We start from the raw sequence: 14882 nt of genomic DNA on the forward strand, positions 1-14882 counted from the left end.
GATACCGCTATTACAAAATGGGTTAGGTCTGGGCTAGTGTAGCGGGGGTTTGGGGGGCGCAGACCCCAGTCAGCAAAACGAATTCAATATGATGCTGTTCAATTTAATTTGATACCGCTATTACAAAATGGGTTAGGTCTGGGCTAGTGTAGCGGGGGTTTGGGGGGCGCAGCCCCCCATTCAGCAAAACGAATTATGTACGATGCTGTTCAATTTAATATGATACCACTATTACAAAGTGGGTTAGGTCTGGGCTAGTGTAGCGGGGGTCTGGGGGGCGCAGACCCCTGTCAGCAAAACGAATTCAATATGATGCTGTTCAATTTAATTTGATACAGCTATTACAAAATGGGTTAGGTCTGGGCTAGTGTAGCGGGGGTTTGGGGGGCGCAGCCCCCCATTCAGCAAAACGAATTATGTACGATGCTGTTCAATTTAATATGATACCACTATTACAAAGTGGGTTAGGTCTGGGCTAGTATAGCGGGGGTCTGGGGGGCGCAGACCCCAGTCAGCAAAACGAATTCAATATGATGCTGTTCAATTTAATTTGATACCGCTATTACAAAATGGGTTAGGTCTGGGCTAGTGTAGCGGGGGTTTGGGGGGCGCAGCCCCCCATTCAGCAAAACGAATTTAGTACGATGCTGTTCAATTTAATATGATACCGCTATTACAAAGTGGGTTAGGTCCGGGCTAGTGTTGCGGGGGTCTGGGGCGCGCAGACCCCAGTCAGCAAAACGAATTCAATATGATGCTGTTCAATTTAATATGATACCGCTATTACAAAGGGGGTTAGGTCTGGGCTAGTGTAGCGGGGGTCTGGGGGGCGCAGACCCCTGTCAGCAAAACGAATTTAGTACGATGCTGTTCAATTTAATTTGATACCGCTATTACAAAATGGGTTAGGTCTGGGCTAGTGTAGCGGGGGTTTGGGGGGCGCAGCCCCCCATTCAGCAAAACGAATTAAGTACGATGCTGTTCAATTTAATATGATACCACTATTACAAAGTGGGTTAGGTCTGGGCTATTGTAGCGGGGGTCGGGGGGGCGCAGACCCCAGTCAGCAAAACGAATTCAATATGATGCTGTTCAATTTAGTTTGATACCGCTATTACAAAATGGGTTAGGTCTGGGCTAGTGTAGCGGGGGTTTGGGGGGCGCAGCCCCCCATTCAGCAAAACGAATTTAGTACGATGCTGTTCAATTTAATGTGATACCGCTATTACAAAGTGGGTTAGGTCCGGGCTAGTGTTGCGGGGGTCTGGGGCGCGCAGACCCCAGTCAGCAAAACGAATTCAATATGATGCTGTTCAATTTAATATGATACCGCTATTACAAAGGGGGTTAGGTCTGGGCTAGTGTAGCGGGGGTCTGGGGGGCGCAGACCCCTGTCAGCAAAACGAATTTAGTACGATGCTGTTCAATTTAATTTGATACCGCTATTACAAAATGGGTTAGGTCTGGGCTAGTGTAGCGGGGGTTTGGGGGGCGCAGCCCCCCATTCAGCAAAACGAATTAAGTACGATGCTGTTCAATTTAATATGATACCACTATTACAAAGTGGGTTAGGTCTGGGCTATTGTAGCGGGGGTCTGGGGGGCGCAGACCCCAGTCAGCAAAACGAATTCAATATGATGCTGTTCAATTTAATTTGATACCGCTATTACAAAATGGGTTAGGTCTGGGCTAGTGTAGCGGGGGTTTGGGGGGCGCAGCCCCCCATTCAGCAAAACGAATTTAGTACGATGCTGTTCAATTTAATATGATACCGCTATTACAAAGTGGGTTAGGTCCGGGCTAGTGTTGCGGGGGTCTGGGGGGCGCAGCCCCCCAGTCAGCAAAACGAATTTAGTACGATGCTGTTCAATTTAATTTGATACCGCTATTACAAAATGGGTTAGGTCTGGGCTAGTGTAGCGGGGGTTTGGGGGGCGCAGCCCCCCATTCAGCAAAACGAATTAAGTACGATGCTGTTCAATTTAATATGATACCACTATTACAAAGTGGGTTTGGTCTGGGCTAGTGTAGCGGGGGTCTGGGGGGCGCAGACCCCAGTCAGCAAAACGAATTCAATATGATGCTGTTCAACCCCTCGGGAATTTTTAATTTCTGTTTTATTCACCGTAATGCTCATGGAACGTACTTTCATATTCTTGTTTTTTGCTTCACGAAAATTTTTGTACACTAATTACTTTTTAATAGGAAAACGTGCAACGGCAAACTCCTTCCTAGGGTCACTGGGAAGATGACATTGACAAAATATGTTAAGATCAGCCGCCCCTATGCGTAAAGTATGTCGTTTTTCCATTTTTTCGATCCGGAGCGACACCAACATTGTGTTGCAATTTTAAACTGCGCGGTTAAACGGCGGGCCAAACAGTCGGTGGTTTATGCAACAGCAACCATCAAACTAGTAGGAGAATACACGCCCGTGATAGTATAGGAGATTCCCACTGTCCCTATCTTTTTTTTTATCTCGGACATATATATACCGGCTTATCGTCAATAACTCGAAAACCAGCACGTTAAGGCCAATTTTCGTCTATACGATTCTTATGCAGTTTTAGATTCTCTACACGGTCCACTGATCGTTTTATTTTTTTGTCGAATTTTGAGAATTTTTTTTTTTTTTTCTCGAAAACGAGCTCGACGACCTGCACTTTTGACGACGCCATCGTGTTCCCCGGATTTTTTCCTGCAAGATAGCGTGTCTATTTTTTGTCCTACGACGATTTTTGACGCCGGAGCGGTGTTTCGGAGCAGAGCGGACTTAGAAACTTTCGCGCGTCGACCGCCGGACCGATCGCTCCAGGCTGTTTTTCGTCAATAACTCGAAAACGAGCACGGTAACGCTCGTTTTCGCCCGTACGATACTTGTACCGTTTACCGATGGCTACCTGGTAGATGGTTTTTTTTTTTTTTATCTCGAATTTTGAGAGCTTTTTTAATTTTTTCCACAAAAACGAGCACGTGAACGCCAATTTTCGTCTATACGATTCTTATGCAGTTTTATATTCTCTACACGGTCCACTGATCGTTTTATTTTTTTGTCGAATTTTGAGAATTTTTTTTTTTTTTTCTCGAAAACGAGCTCGACGACCTGCACTTTTGACGACGCCATCGTGTTCCCCGGATTTTTTCCTGCAAGATAGCGTGTCTATTTTTTGTCCTACGACGATTTTTGACGCCGGAGCGGTGTTTCGGAGCAGAGCGGACTTAGAAACTTTCGCGCGTCGACCGCCGGACCGATCGCTCCAGGCTGTTTTTCGTCAATAACTCGAAAACGAGCACGGTAACGCTCGTTTTCGCCCGTACGATACTTGTACCGTTTACCGTTGGCTACCTGGTAGATGGTTTTTTTTTTTTTTATCTCGAATTTTGAGAGCTTTTTTAACTTTTTTCTCAAAAACGAGCACGTGAACGCCAATTTTGGTCTATACGATTCTTATGCAGTTTTAGATTCTCTACACGGTCCACTGATCGTTTTATTTTTTTGTCGAATTTTGAGAATTTTTTTTTTTTTTTCTCGAAAACGAGCTCGACGACCTGCACTTTTGACGACGCCATCGTGTTCCCCGGATTTTTTCCTGCAAGATAGGGTGGCGATTTTTTGTCCTACGACGATTTTTGACGCCGGAGCGATGATTCGGAGCAGAGCGGACTTAGAAACTTTCGCGCGTCGACCGCCGGACCGATCGCTCCAGGCTGTTTTTCGTCAATAACTCGAAAACGAGCACGGTAACGCTCGTTTTCGCCCGTACGATACTTGTACCGTTTACCGTTGGCTACCTGGTAGACGGTTTTTTTTTTTTTTATCTCGAAGTTTGAGAGCTTTTTTAATTTTTTCCACAAAAACGAGCACGTGAACGCCAATTTTCGTCTATACGATTCTTATGCAGTTTTATATTCTCTACACGGTCCACTGATCGTTTTATTTTTTTGTCGAATTTTGAGAATTTTTTTTTTTTTTTCTCGAAAACGAGCTCGACGACCTGCACTTTTGACGACGCCATCGTGTTCCCCGGATTTTTTCCTGCAAGATAGGGTGGCGATTTTTTGTCCTACGACGATTTTTGACGCCGGAGCGATGATTCGGAGCAGAGCGGACTTAGAAACTTTCGCGCGTCGACCGCCGGACCGATCGCTCCAGGCTGTTTTTCGTCAATAACTCGAAAACGAGCACGGTAACGCTCGTTTTCGCCCGTACGATACTTGTACCGTTTACCGTTGGCTACCTGGTAGACGGTTTTTTTTTTTTTTATCTCGAAGTTTGAGAGCTTTTTTAATTTTTTCCACAAAAACGAGCACGTGAACGCCAATTTTCGTCTATACGATTCTTATGCAGTTTTATATTCTCTACACGGTCCACTGATCGTTTTATTTTTTTGTCGAATTTTGAGAATTTTTTTTTTTTTTTCTCGAAAACGAGCTCGACGACCTGCACTTTTGACGACGCCATCGTGTTCCCCGGATTTTTTCCTGCAAGATAGCGTGTCTATTTTTTGTCCTACGACGATTTTTGACGCCGGAGCGGTGTTTCGGAGCAGAGCGGACTTAGAAACTTTCGCGCGTCGACCGCCGGACCGATCGCTCCAGGCTGTTTTTCGTCAATAACTCGAAAACGAGCACGGTAACGCTCGTTTTCGCCCGTACGATACTTGTACCGTTTACCGTTGGCTACCTGGTAGATGGTTTTTTTTTTTTTTATCTCGAATTTTGAGAGCTTTTTTAACTTTTTTCTCAAAAACGAGCACGTGAACGCCAATTTTGGTCTATACGATTCTTATGCAGTTTTAGATTCTCTACACGGTCCACTGATCGTTTTATTTTTTTGTCGAGTTTTGAGAATTTTTTTTTTTTTTTCTCGAAAACTAGCTCGACGACCTGCACTTTTGACGACGCCATCGTGTTCCCCGGATTTTTTCCTGCAAGATAGGGTGGCGATTTTTTGTCCTACGACGATTTTTGACGCCGGAGCGGTGTTTCGGAGCAGAGCGGACTTAGAAACTTTCGCGCGTCGACCGCCGGACCGATCGCTCCAGGCTGTTTTTCGTCAATAACTCGAAAACGAGCACGGTAACGCTCGTTTTCGCCCGTACGATACTTGTACCGTTTACCGTTGGCTACCTGGTAGACGGTTTTTTTTTTTTTTATCTCGAAGTTTGAGAGCTTTTTTAATTTTTTCCACAAAAACGAGCACGTGAACGCCAATTTTCGTCTATACGATTCTTATGCAGTTTTATATTCTCTACACGGTCCACTGATCGTTTTATTTTTTTGTCGAATTTTGAGAATTTTGTTTTTTTTTTCTCGAAAACGAGCTCGACGACCTGCACTTTTGACGACGCCATCGTGTTCCCCGGATTTTTTCCTGCAAGATAGCGTGTCTATTTTTTGTCCTACGACGATTTTTGACGCCGGAGCGGTGTTTCGGAGCAGAGCGGACTTAGAAACTTTCGCGCGTCGACCGCCGGACCGATCGCTCCAGGCTGTTTTTCGTCAATAACTCGAAAACGAGCACGGTAACGCTCGTTTTCGCCCGTACGATACTTGTACCGTTTACCGTTGGCTACCTGGTAGATGGTTTTTTTTTTTTTTATCTCGAATTTTGAGAGCTTTTTTAATTTTTTCCACAAAAACGAGCACGTGAACGCCAATTTTCGTCTATACGATTCTTATGCAGTTTTATATTCTCTACACGGTCCACTGATCGTTTTATTTTTTTGTCGAATTTTGAGAATTTTTTTTTTTTTTTCTCGAAAACGAGCTCGACGACCTGCACTTTTGACGACGCCATCGTGTTCCCCGGATTTTTTCCTGCAAGATAGCGTGTCTATTTTTTGTCCTACGACGATTTTTGACGCCGGAGCGGTGTTTCGGAGCAGAGCGGACTTAGAAACTTTCGCGCGTCGACCGCCGGACCGATCGCTCCAGGCTGTTTTTCGTCAATAACTCGAAAACGAGCACGGTAACGCTCGTTTTCGCCCGTACGATACTTGTACCGTTTACCGTTGGCTACCTGGTAGATGGTTTTTTTTTTTTTTATCTCGAATTTTGAGAGCTTTTTTAACTTTTTTCTCAAAAACGAGCACGTGAACGCCAATTTTGGTCTATACGATTCTTATGCAGTTTTATATTCTCTACACGGTCCACTGATCGTTTTATTTTTTTGTCGAATTTTGAGAATTTTTTTTTTTTTTTCTCGAAAACGAGCTCGACGACCTGCACTTTTGACGACGCCATCGTGTTCCCCGGATTTTTTCCTGCAAGATAGGGTGGCGATTTTTTGTCCTACGACGATTTTTGACGCCGGAGCGATGATTCGGAGCAGAGCGGACTTAGAAACTTTCGCGCGTCGACCGCCGGACCGATCGCTCCAGGCTGTTTTTCGTCAATAACTCGAAAACGAGCACGGTAACGCTCGTTTTCGCCCGTACGATACTTGTACCGTTTACCGTTGGCTACCTGGTAGACGGTTTTTTTTTTTTTTATCTCGAAGTTTGAGAGCTTTTTTAATTTTTTCCACAAAAACGAGCACGTGAACGCCAATTTTCGTCTATACGATTCTTATGCAGTTTTATATTCTCTACACGGTCCACTGATCGTTTTATTTTTTTGTCGAATTTTGAGAATTTTTTTTTTTTTTTCTCGAAAACGAGCTCGACGACCTGCACTTTTGACGACGCCATCGTGTTCCCCGGATTTTTTCCTGCAAGATAGCGTGTCTATTTTTTGTCCTACGACGATTTTTGACGCCGGAGCGGTGTTTCGGAGCAGAGCGGACTTAGAAACTTTCGCGCGTCGACCGCCGGACCGATCGCTCCAGGCTGTTTTTCGTCAATAACTCGAAAACGAGCACGGTAACGCTCGTTTTCGCCCGTACGATACTTGTACCGTTTACCGTTGGCTACCTGGTAGATGGTTTTTTTTTTTTTTATCTCGAATTTTGAGAGCTTTTTTAACTTTTTTCTCAAAAACGAGCACGTGAACGCCAATTTTGGTCTATACGATTCTTATGCAGTTTTAGATTCTCTACACGGTCCACTGATCGTTTTATTTTTTTGTCGAGTTTTGAGAATTTTTTTTTTTTTTTCTCGAAAACTAGCTCGACGACCTGCACTTTTGACGACGCCATCGTGTTCCCCGGATTTTTTCCTGCAAGATAGGGTGGCGATTTTTTGTCCTACGACGATTTTTGACGCCGGAGCGGTGTTTCGGAGCAGAGCGGACTTAGAAACTTTCGCGCGTCGACCGCCGGACCGATCGCTCCAGGCTGTTTTTCGTCAATAACTCGAAAACGAGCACGGTAACGCTCGTTTTCGCCCGTACGATACTTGTACCGTTTACCGTTGGCTACCTGGTAGACGGTTTTTTTTTTTTTTATCTCGAAGTTTGAGAGCTTTTTTAATTTTTTCCACAAAAACGAGCACGTGAACGCCAATTTTCGTCTATACGATTCTTATGCAGTTTTATATTCTCTACACGGTCCACTGATCGTTTTATTTTTTTGTCGAATTTTGAGAATTTTGTTTTTTTTTTCTCGAAAACGAGCTCGACGACCTGCACTTTTGACGACGCCATCGTGTTCCCCGGATTTTTTCCTGCAAGATAGCGTGTCTATTTTTTGTCCTACGACGATTTTTGACGCCGGAGCGGTGTTTCGGAGCAGAGCGGACTTAGAAACTTTCGCGCGTCGACCGCCGGACCGATCGCTCCAGGCTGTTTTTCGTCAATAACTCGAAAACGAGCACGGTAACGCTCGTTTTCGCCCGTACGATACTTGTACCGTTTACCGTTGGCTACCTGGTAGATGGTTTTTTTTTTTTTTATCTCGAATTTTGAGAGCTTTTTTAATTTTTTCCACAAAAACGAGCACGTGAACGCCAATTTTCGTCTATACGATTCTTATGCAGTTTTATATTCTCTACACGGTCCACTGATCGTTTTATTTTTTTGTCGAATTTTGAGAATTTTTTTTTTTTTTTCTCGAAAACGAGCTCGACGACCTGCACTTTTGACGACGCCATCGTGTTCCCCGGATTTTTTCCTGCAAGATAGCGTGTCTATTTTTTGTCCTACGACGATTTTTGACGCCGGAGCGGTGTTTCGGAGCAGAGCGGACTTAGAAACTTTCGCGCGTCGACCGCCGGACCGATCGCTCCAGGCTGTTTTTCGTCAATAACTCGAAAACGAGCACGGTAACGCTCGTTTTCGCCCGTACGATACTTGTACCGTTTACCGTTGGCTACCTGGTAGATGGTTTTTTTTTTTTTTATCTCGAATTTTGAGAGCTTTTTTAACTTTTTTCTCAAAAACGAGCACGTGAACGCCAATTTTGGTCTATACGATTCTTATGCAGTTTTATATTCTCTACACGGTCCACTGATCGTTTTATTTTTTTGTCGAATTTTGAGAATTTTTTTTTTTTTTTCTCGAAAACGAGCTCGACGACCTGCACTTTTGACGACGCCATCGTGTTCCCCGGATTTTTTCCTGCAAGATAGGGTGGCGATTTTTTGTCCTACGACGATTTTTGACGCCGGAGCGATGATTCGGAGCAGAGCGGACTTAGAAACTTTCGCGCGTCGACCGCCGGACCGATCGCTCCAGGCTGTTTTTCGTCAATAACTCGAAAACGAGCACGGTAACGCTCGTTTTCGCCCGTACGATACTTGTACCGTTTACCGTTGGCTACCTGGTAGACGGTTTTTTTTTTTTTTATCTCGAAGTTTGAGAGCTTTTTTAATTTTTTCCACAAAAACGAGCACGTGAACGCCAATTTTCGTCTATACGATTCTTATGCAGTTTTATATTCTCTACACGGTCCACTGATCGTTTTATTTTTTTGTCGAATTTTGAGAATTTTTTTTTTTTTTTCTCGAAAACGAGCTCGACGACCTGCACTTTTGACGACGCCATCGTGTTCCCCGGATTTTTTCCTGCAAGATAGCGTGTCTATTTTTTGTCCTACGACGATTTTTGACGCCGGAGCGGTGTTTCGGAGCAAAGCGGACTTAGAAACTTTCGCGCGTCGACCGCCGGACCGATCGCTCCAGGCTGTTTTTCGTCAATAACTCGAAAACGAGCACGGTAACGCTCGTTTTCGCCCGTACGATACTTGTACCGTTTACCGTTGGCTACCTGGTAGATGGTTTTTTTTTTTTTATCTCGAATTTTGAGAGCTTTTTTAACTTTTTTCTCAAAAACGAGCACGTGAACGCCAATTTTGGTCTATACGATTCTTATGCAGTTTTAGATTCTCTACACGGTCCACTGATCGTTTTATTTTTTTGTCGAGTTTTGAGAATTTTTTTTTTTTTTTCTCGAAAACTAGCTCGACGACCTGCACTTTTGACGACGCCATCGTGTTCCCCGGATTTTTTCCTGCAAGATAGGCTGGCGATTTTTTGTCCTACTCCCATATTCGTGTCTTTTTGCTTAACGAAATCTTCTATATACTAATAACTTTTTAATAAAAAAACGTGCGACGGCAAAATCCGTCTTAGAGTCACTGGGGTGGTGACATGACAAAATATGTTAAGATCAGCCGCCCCTATGCGTAAAGTATGTCGTTTTTCCATTTTTTCACCCCGGAGCGACACCAACATTGTGTTGCAATTTTAAACCGCGCGGTTAAACGGCGGGCCAAACAGTCGGTGGTTTATGCAACAGCAACCATCAAACTAGTAGGAGAATACACGCCCGTGATAGTATAGGAGATTCCCACTGTCCCTATCTTTTTTTTTATCTCGGACATATATATACCGGCTTATCGTCAATAACTCGAAAACCAGCACGTTAAGGCCAATTTTGGTCTATACGATTCTTATGCAGTTTTAGATTCTCTACACGGTCCAATGATCGTTTTATTTTTTTGTCGAATTTTGAGAATTTTTTTTTTTTTTTCTCGAAAACGAGCTCGACGACCTGCACTTTTGACGACGCCATCGTGTTCCCCGGATTTTTTCCTGCAAGATAGGGTGGCGATTTTTTGTCCTACGACGATTTTTGACGCCGGAGCGATGATTCGGAGCAGAGCGGACTTAGAAACTTTCGCGCGTCGACCGCCGGACCGATCGCTCCAGGCTGTTTTTCGTCAATAACTCGAAAACGAGCACGGTAACGCTCGTTTTCGCCCGTACGATACTTGTACCGTTTACCGTTGGCTACCTGGTAGACGGTTTTTTTTTTTTTTATCTCGAAGTTTGAGAGCTTTTTTAATTTTTTCCACAAAAACGAGCACGTGAACGCCAATTTTCGTCTATACGATTCTTATGCAGTTTTATATTCTCTACACGGTCCACTGATCGTTTTATTTTTTTGTCGAATTTTGAGAATTTTTTTTTTTTTTTCTCGAAAACGAGCTCGACGACCTGCACTTTTGACGACGCCATCGTGTTCCCCGGATTTTTTCCTGCAAGATAGCGTGTCTATTTTTTGTCCTACGACGATTTTTGACGCCGGAGCGGTGTTTCGGAGCAGAGCGGACTTAGAAACTTTCGCGCGTCGACCGCCGGACCGATCGCTCCAGGCTGTTTTTCGTCAATAACTCGAAAACGAGCACGGTAACGCTCGTTTTCGCCCGTACGATACTTGTACCGTTTACCGTTGGCTACCTGGTAGATGGTTTTTTTTTTTTTTATCTCGAATTTTGAGAGCTTTTTTAACTTTTTTCTCAAAAACGAGCACGTGAACGCCAATTTTGGTCTATACGATTCTTATGCAGTTTTATATTCTCTACACGGTCCACTGATCGTTTTATTTTTTTGTCGAATTTTGAGAATTTTTTTTTTTTTTCTCGAAAACGAGCTCGACGACCTGCACTTTTGACGACGCCATCGTGTTCCCCGGATTTTTTCCTGCAAGATAGCGTGTCTATTTTTTGTCCTACGACGATTTTTGACGCCGGAGCGGTGTTTCGGAGCAGAGCGGACTTAGAAACTTTCGCGCGTCGACCGCCGGACCGATCGCTCCAGGCTGTTTTTCGTCAATAACTCGAAAACGAGCACGGTAACGCTCGTTTTCGCCCGTACGATACTTGTACCGTTTACCGTTGGCTACCTGGTAGATGGTTTTTTTTTTTTTTATCTCGAATTTTGAGAGCTTTTTTAACTTTTTTCTCAAAAACGAGCACGTGAACGCCAATTTTGGTCTATACGATTCTTATGCAGTTTTATATTCTCTACACGGTCCACTGATCGTTTTATTTTTTTGTCGAATTTTGAGAATTTTTTTTTTTTTTTCTCGAAAACGAGCTCGACGACCTGCACTTTTGACGACGCCATCGTGTTCCCCGGATTTTTTCCTGCAAGATAGGGTGGCGATTTTTTGTCCTACGACGATTTTTGACGCCGGAGCGATGATTCGGAGCAGAGCGGACTTAGAAACTTTCGCGCGTCGACCGCCGGACCGATCGCTCCAGGCTGTTTTTCGTCAATAACTCGAAAACGAGCACGGTAACGCTCGTTTTCGCCCGTACGATACTTGTACCGTTTACCGTTGGCTACCTGGTAGACGGTTTTTTTTTTTTTTATCTCGAAGTTTGAGAGCTTTTTTAATTTTTTCCACAAAAACGAGCACGTGAACGCCAATTTTCGTCTATACGATTCTTATGCAGTTTTATATTCTCTACACGGTCCACTGATCGTTTTATTTTTTTGTCGAATTTTGAGAATTTTTTTTTTTTTTTCTCGAAAACGAGCTCGACGACCTGCACTTTTGACGACGCCATCGTGTTCCCCGGATTTTTTCCTGCAAGATAGCGTGTCTATTTTTTGTCCTACGACGATTTTTGACGCCGGAGCGGTGTTTCGGAGCAGAGCGGACTTAGAAACTTTCGCGCGTCGACCGCCGGACCGATCGCTCCAGGCTGTTTTTCGTCAATAACTCGAAAACGAGCACGGTAACGCTCGTTTTCGCCCGTACGATACTTGTACCGTTTACCGTTGGCTACCTGGTAGATGGTTTTTTTTTTTTTTATCTCGAATTTTGAGAGCTTTTTTAACTTTTTTCTCAAAAACGAGCACGTGAACGCCAATTTTGGTCTATACGATTCTTATGCAGTTTTAGATTCTCTACACGGTCCACTGATCGTTTTATTTTTTTGTCGAGTTTTGAGAATTTTTTTTTTTTTTTCTCGAAAACGAGCTCGACGACCTGCACTTTTGACGACGCCATCGTGTTCCCCGGATTTTTTCCTGCAAGATAGGGTGGCGATTTTTTGTCCTACGACGATTTTTGACGCCGGAGCGATGATTCGGAGCAGAGCGGACTTAGAAACTTTCGCGCGTCGACCGCCGGACCGATCGCTCCAGGCTGTTTTTCGTCAATAACTCGAAAACGAGCACGGTAACGCTCGTTTTCGCCCGTACGATACTTGTACCGTTTACCGTTGGCTACCTGGTAGACGGTTTTTTTTTTTTTTATCTCGAAGTTTGAGAGCTTTTTTAATTTTTTCCACAAAAACGAGCACGTGAACGCCAATTTTCGTCTATACGATTCTTATGCAGTTTTATATTCTCTACACGGTCCACTGATCGTTTTATTTTTTTGTCGAATTTTGAGAATTTTTTTTTTTTTTTCTCGAAAACGAGCTCGACGACCTGCACTTTTGACGACGCCATCGTGTTCCCCGGATTTTTTCCTGCAAGATAGCGTGTCGATTTTTTGTCCTAGCTCAATTATTAAGGAAGTTACGGTTTCTTGATTTTTCGGTATGTTCGAACTGGTCTTTTAGGCGGGCGCTCGGTCGCGCGGTGCTTTCGCATCGACCGACGTACCGATCGGCGGCGACGGTTTTTCGTCTATATCTCGAAAACTAGTACGCTAACACATATTTTGACCTATATGATATTTGTTCAGTGTAATTTTTTCTATCTGGTAGGCTGGTTTTTTTTTTTTTATCTCGAATTTTTTGAACGTTTTTGTTTTTTTCTCGAAAACTAGCGCGACGACCGATATTTTTAACTACGGTTTTGAATTCGTCTAATTTTTGCCTACAAGATAGCGTGTCGAGTTTTTGTCCTGCGACGATTTTGACCATTTTTTCATTTTTTTCTCGAAAACGAGCACGGCAATCTATATTTTTAACGACGGCATCGTGTTCCCCTGCTTTTTTCCTACAAGATAGCGTTTTTTTTTTTTGCCCTAGCTCAATTATTAAGGAAATTACAGGTGTTGGTTTTCGCTCTAAGTTATAACAGGCCGTTCGGGCGGGCGGTTGGGTCGCGCGGTTCCCCCCATAAGCGGCCGTGCGTAAGCCCGTGCGTCGCCGGCGTTCCGGCGGGCGCCTCGGTACCTATAAGAGAAGCGACGGTCCGGTCGAGTCGGTCGGGGCAGCGTCGAGCGTACGGCTATTCTTCGACCTCGGTTGAGAAGCAGTCGTCGCTCCTCGGGATTTCATCCTGACTGTTCTGTATCGTGCTCGTTCCAGACTTTCTCCACACTGCATTGCCACGAGTCGGTGTCTTTGACCGAATGGCTCTTGAAGTGGTATAAGCGTCTCGAGTGACGTTGGTGACTTGTATACGTTTAAAATATGTATACTCGTACTATCCGAGCATCAACTCTTCAGTCCGAGCGATTGAAAATTTTGTGAAAACCATAAACTGGCACTACACTCTACGGAGCGTAGCTTAAAAGGCAAAAATTGTATGGAACTACGGTTCGTACTCTGGAAAGTGAGCAAAGAATGAAATACAGGTGTCTGACCTCGACATAACAGTACGGCGCCGAATACGTGCTTTCTCGACCAGCACATACGCGCTTTCTCGTTTTTGTCCAGCATGAATGCTTAGTCTTCGGGCCTGGCAATACGTGCTTCCACGATCGATGCCCAGCGTGAATAAGTGCCCGAGATGTTCAGCATGAGCGCAGCTCTACGTACTTTGTCGTTGTGGGATACCATTATACAATAATGTTCTGTTGTGAAGTAAAATACGAAACGAGAGAGTTTGGTGGTGACTCTGTCGAGAAAAAGCAAATATAAACGAGAGAGTTGGTGGTTTCTCTGTCGAGAAAAAGCAAATATAAACGAGAGAGAGTTGGTGGTGACTCTGTCGAGAAAAAGCAAATATAAGAGAGTTAGTTGGTGGTGGCTCTGTCGAGAAAAAGCAAATATAAGAGAGTTAGTTGGTGGTCGCTCTCTCGAAAAATGAAATTAAATTAAATAAACGAGAGTTTGGGGAGCTCTCGGAAAAGTGAAAGAAACTAAACGAAGGAGAGGGTTTTTGGTGGTACCCTCTCTATACATATATAATATTATAACACAAGAGAGGAAGAGGTGGCTCTCAAGTCTTTCGAACGAAAGACTAAAATTTGATGTTGAAAGAAGGAGTTTTTTATGTGTCGTCGTCCGTTCTCCTTCAGAGTCGGCGACGAAGAATAAAATTGAGAGAATATTACAAAAGAACTTTACTCAAGTTCCCTGGTTGATCCTGCCAGTAGTCATATGCTTGTCTCAAAGATTAAGCCATGCATGTCTCAGTACACGCCGTATTAAGGTGAAACCGCGAATGGCTCATTAAATCAGTTATGGTTCCTTTGATCGTACCCACATTTACTTGGATAACTGTGGTAATTCTAGAGCTAATACATGCAAAACAGAGTTCGTCCCAGTGATGGGAGGAACGCTTTTATTAGATCAAAACCAATCGGTGGTCTGGACGGGCATTATTGTCCGTTCGTTCATCGTTTGCTTTGGTGACTCTGAATAACTTTGTGCTGATCGCACGGTCTTCCAGTACCGGCGACGCATCTTTCAAATGTCTGCCTTATCAACTGTCGATGGTAGGTTCTGCGCCTACCATGGTTGTAACGGGTAACGGGGAATCAGGGTTCGATTCCGGAGAGGGAGCCTGAGAAACGGCTACCACATCCAA

The 14882-nt window shown here is 44.0% G+C and overlaps 1 non-coding gene across 1 annotated transcript in view; it reads left to right on the forward strand.

Annotated features, from left to right (window-relative positions):
• Positions 1 to 14425: 14425 nt before the first annotated feature.
• LOC143351094 (small subunit ribosomal RNA) overlaps positions 14426 to 14882 on the forward strand; it is a 1933-nt gene continuing 1476 nt past the window's right edge. The window contains exon 1 of the ribosomal RNA XR_013081473.1: positions 14426 to 14882. This exon is cut by the window's right edge and continues 1476 nt beyond it. This is a non-coding gene — a ribosomal RNA (small subunit ribosomal RNA).

The sequence above is a fragment of the Colletes latitarsis genome, unplaced genomic scaffold (assembly GCF_051014445.1).
Source record: "Colletes latitarsis isolate SP2378_abdomen unplaced genomic scaffold, iyColLati1 scaffold0069, whole genome shotgun sequence".
Lineage (NCBI taxonomy): Eukaryota > Metazoa > Arthropoda > Insecta > Hymenoptera > Colletidae > Colletes > Colletes latitarsis.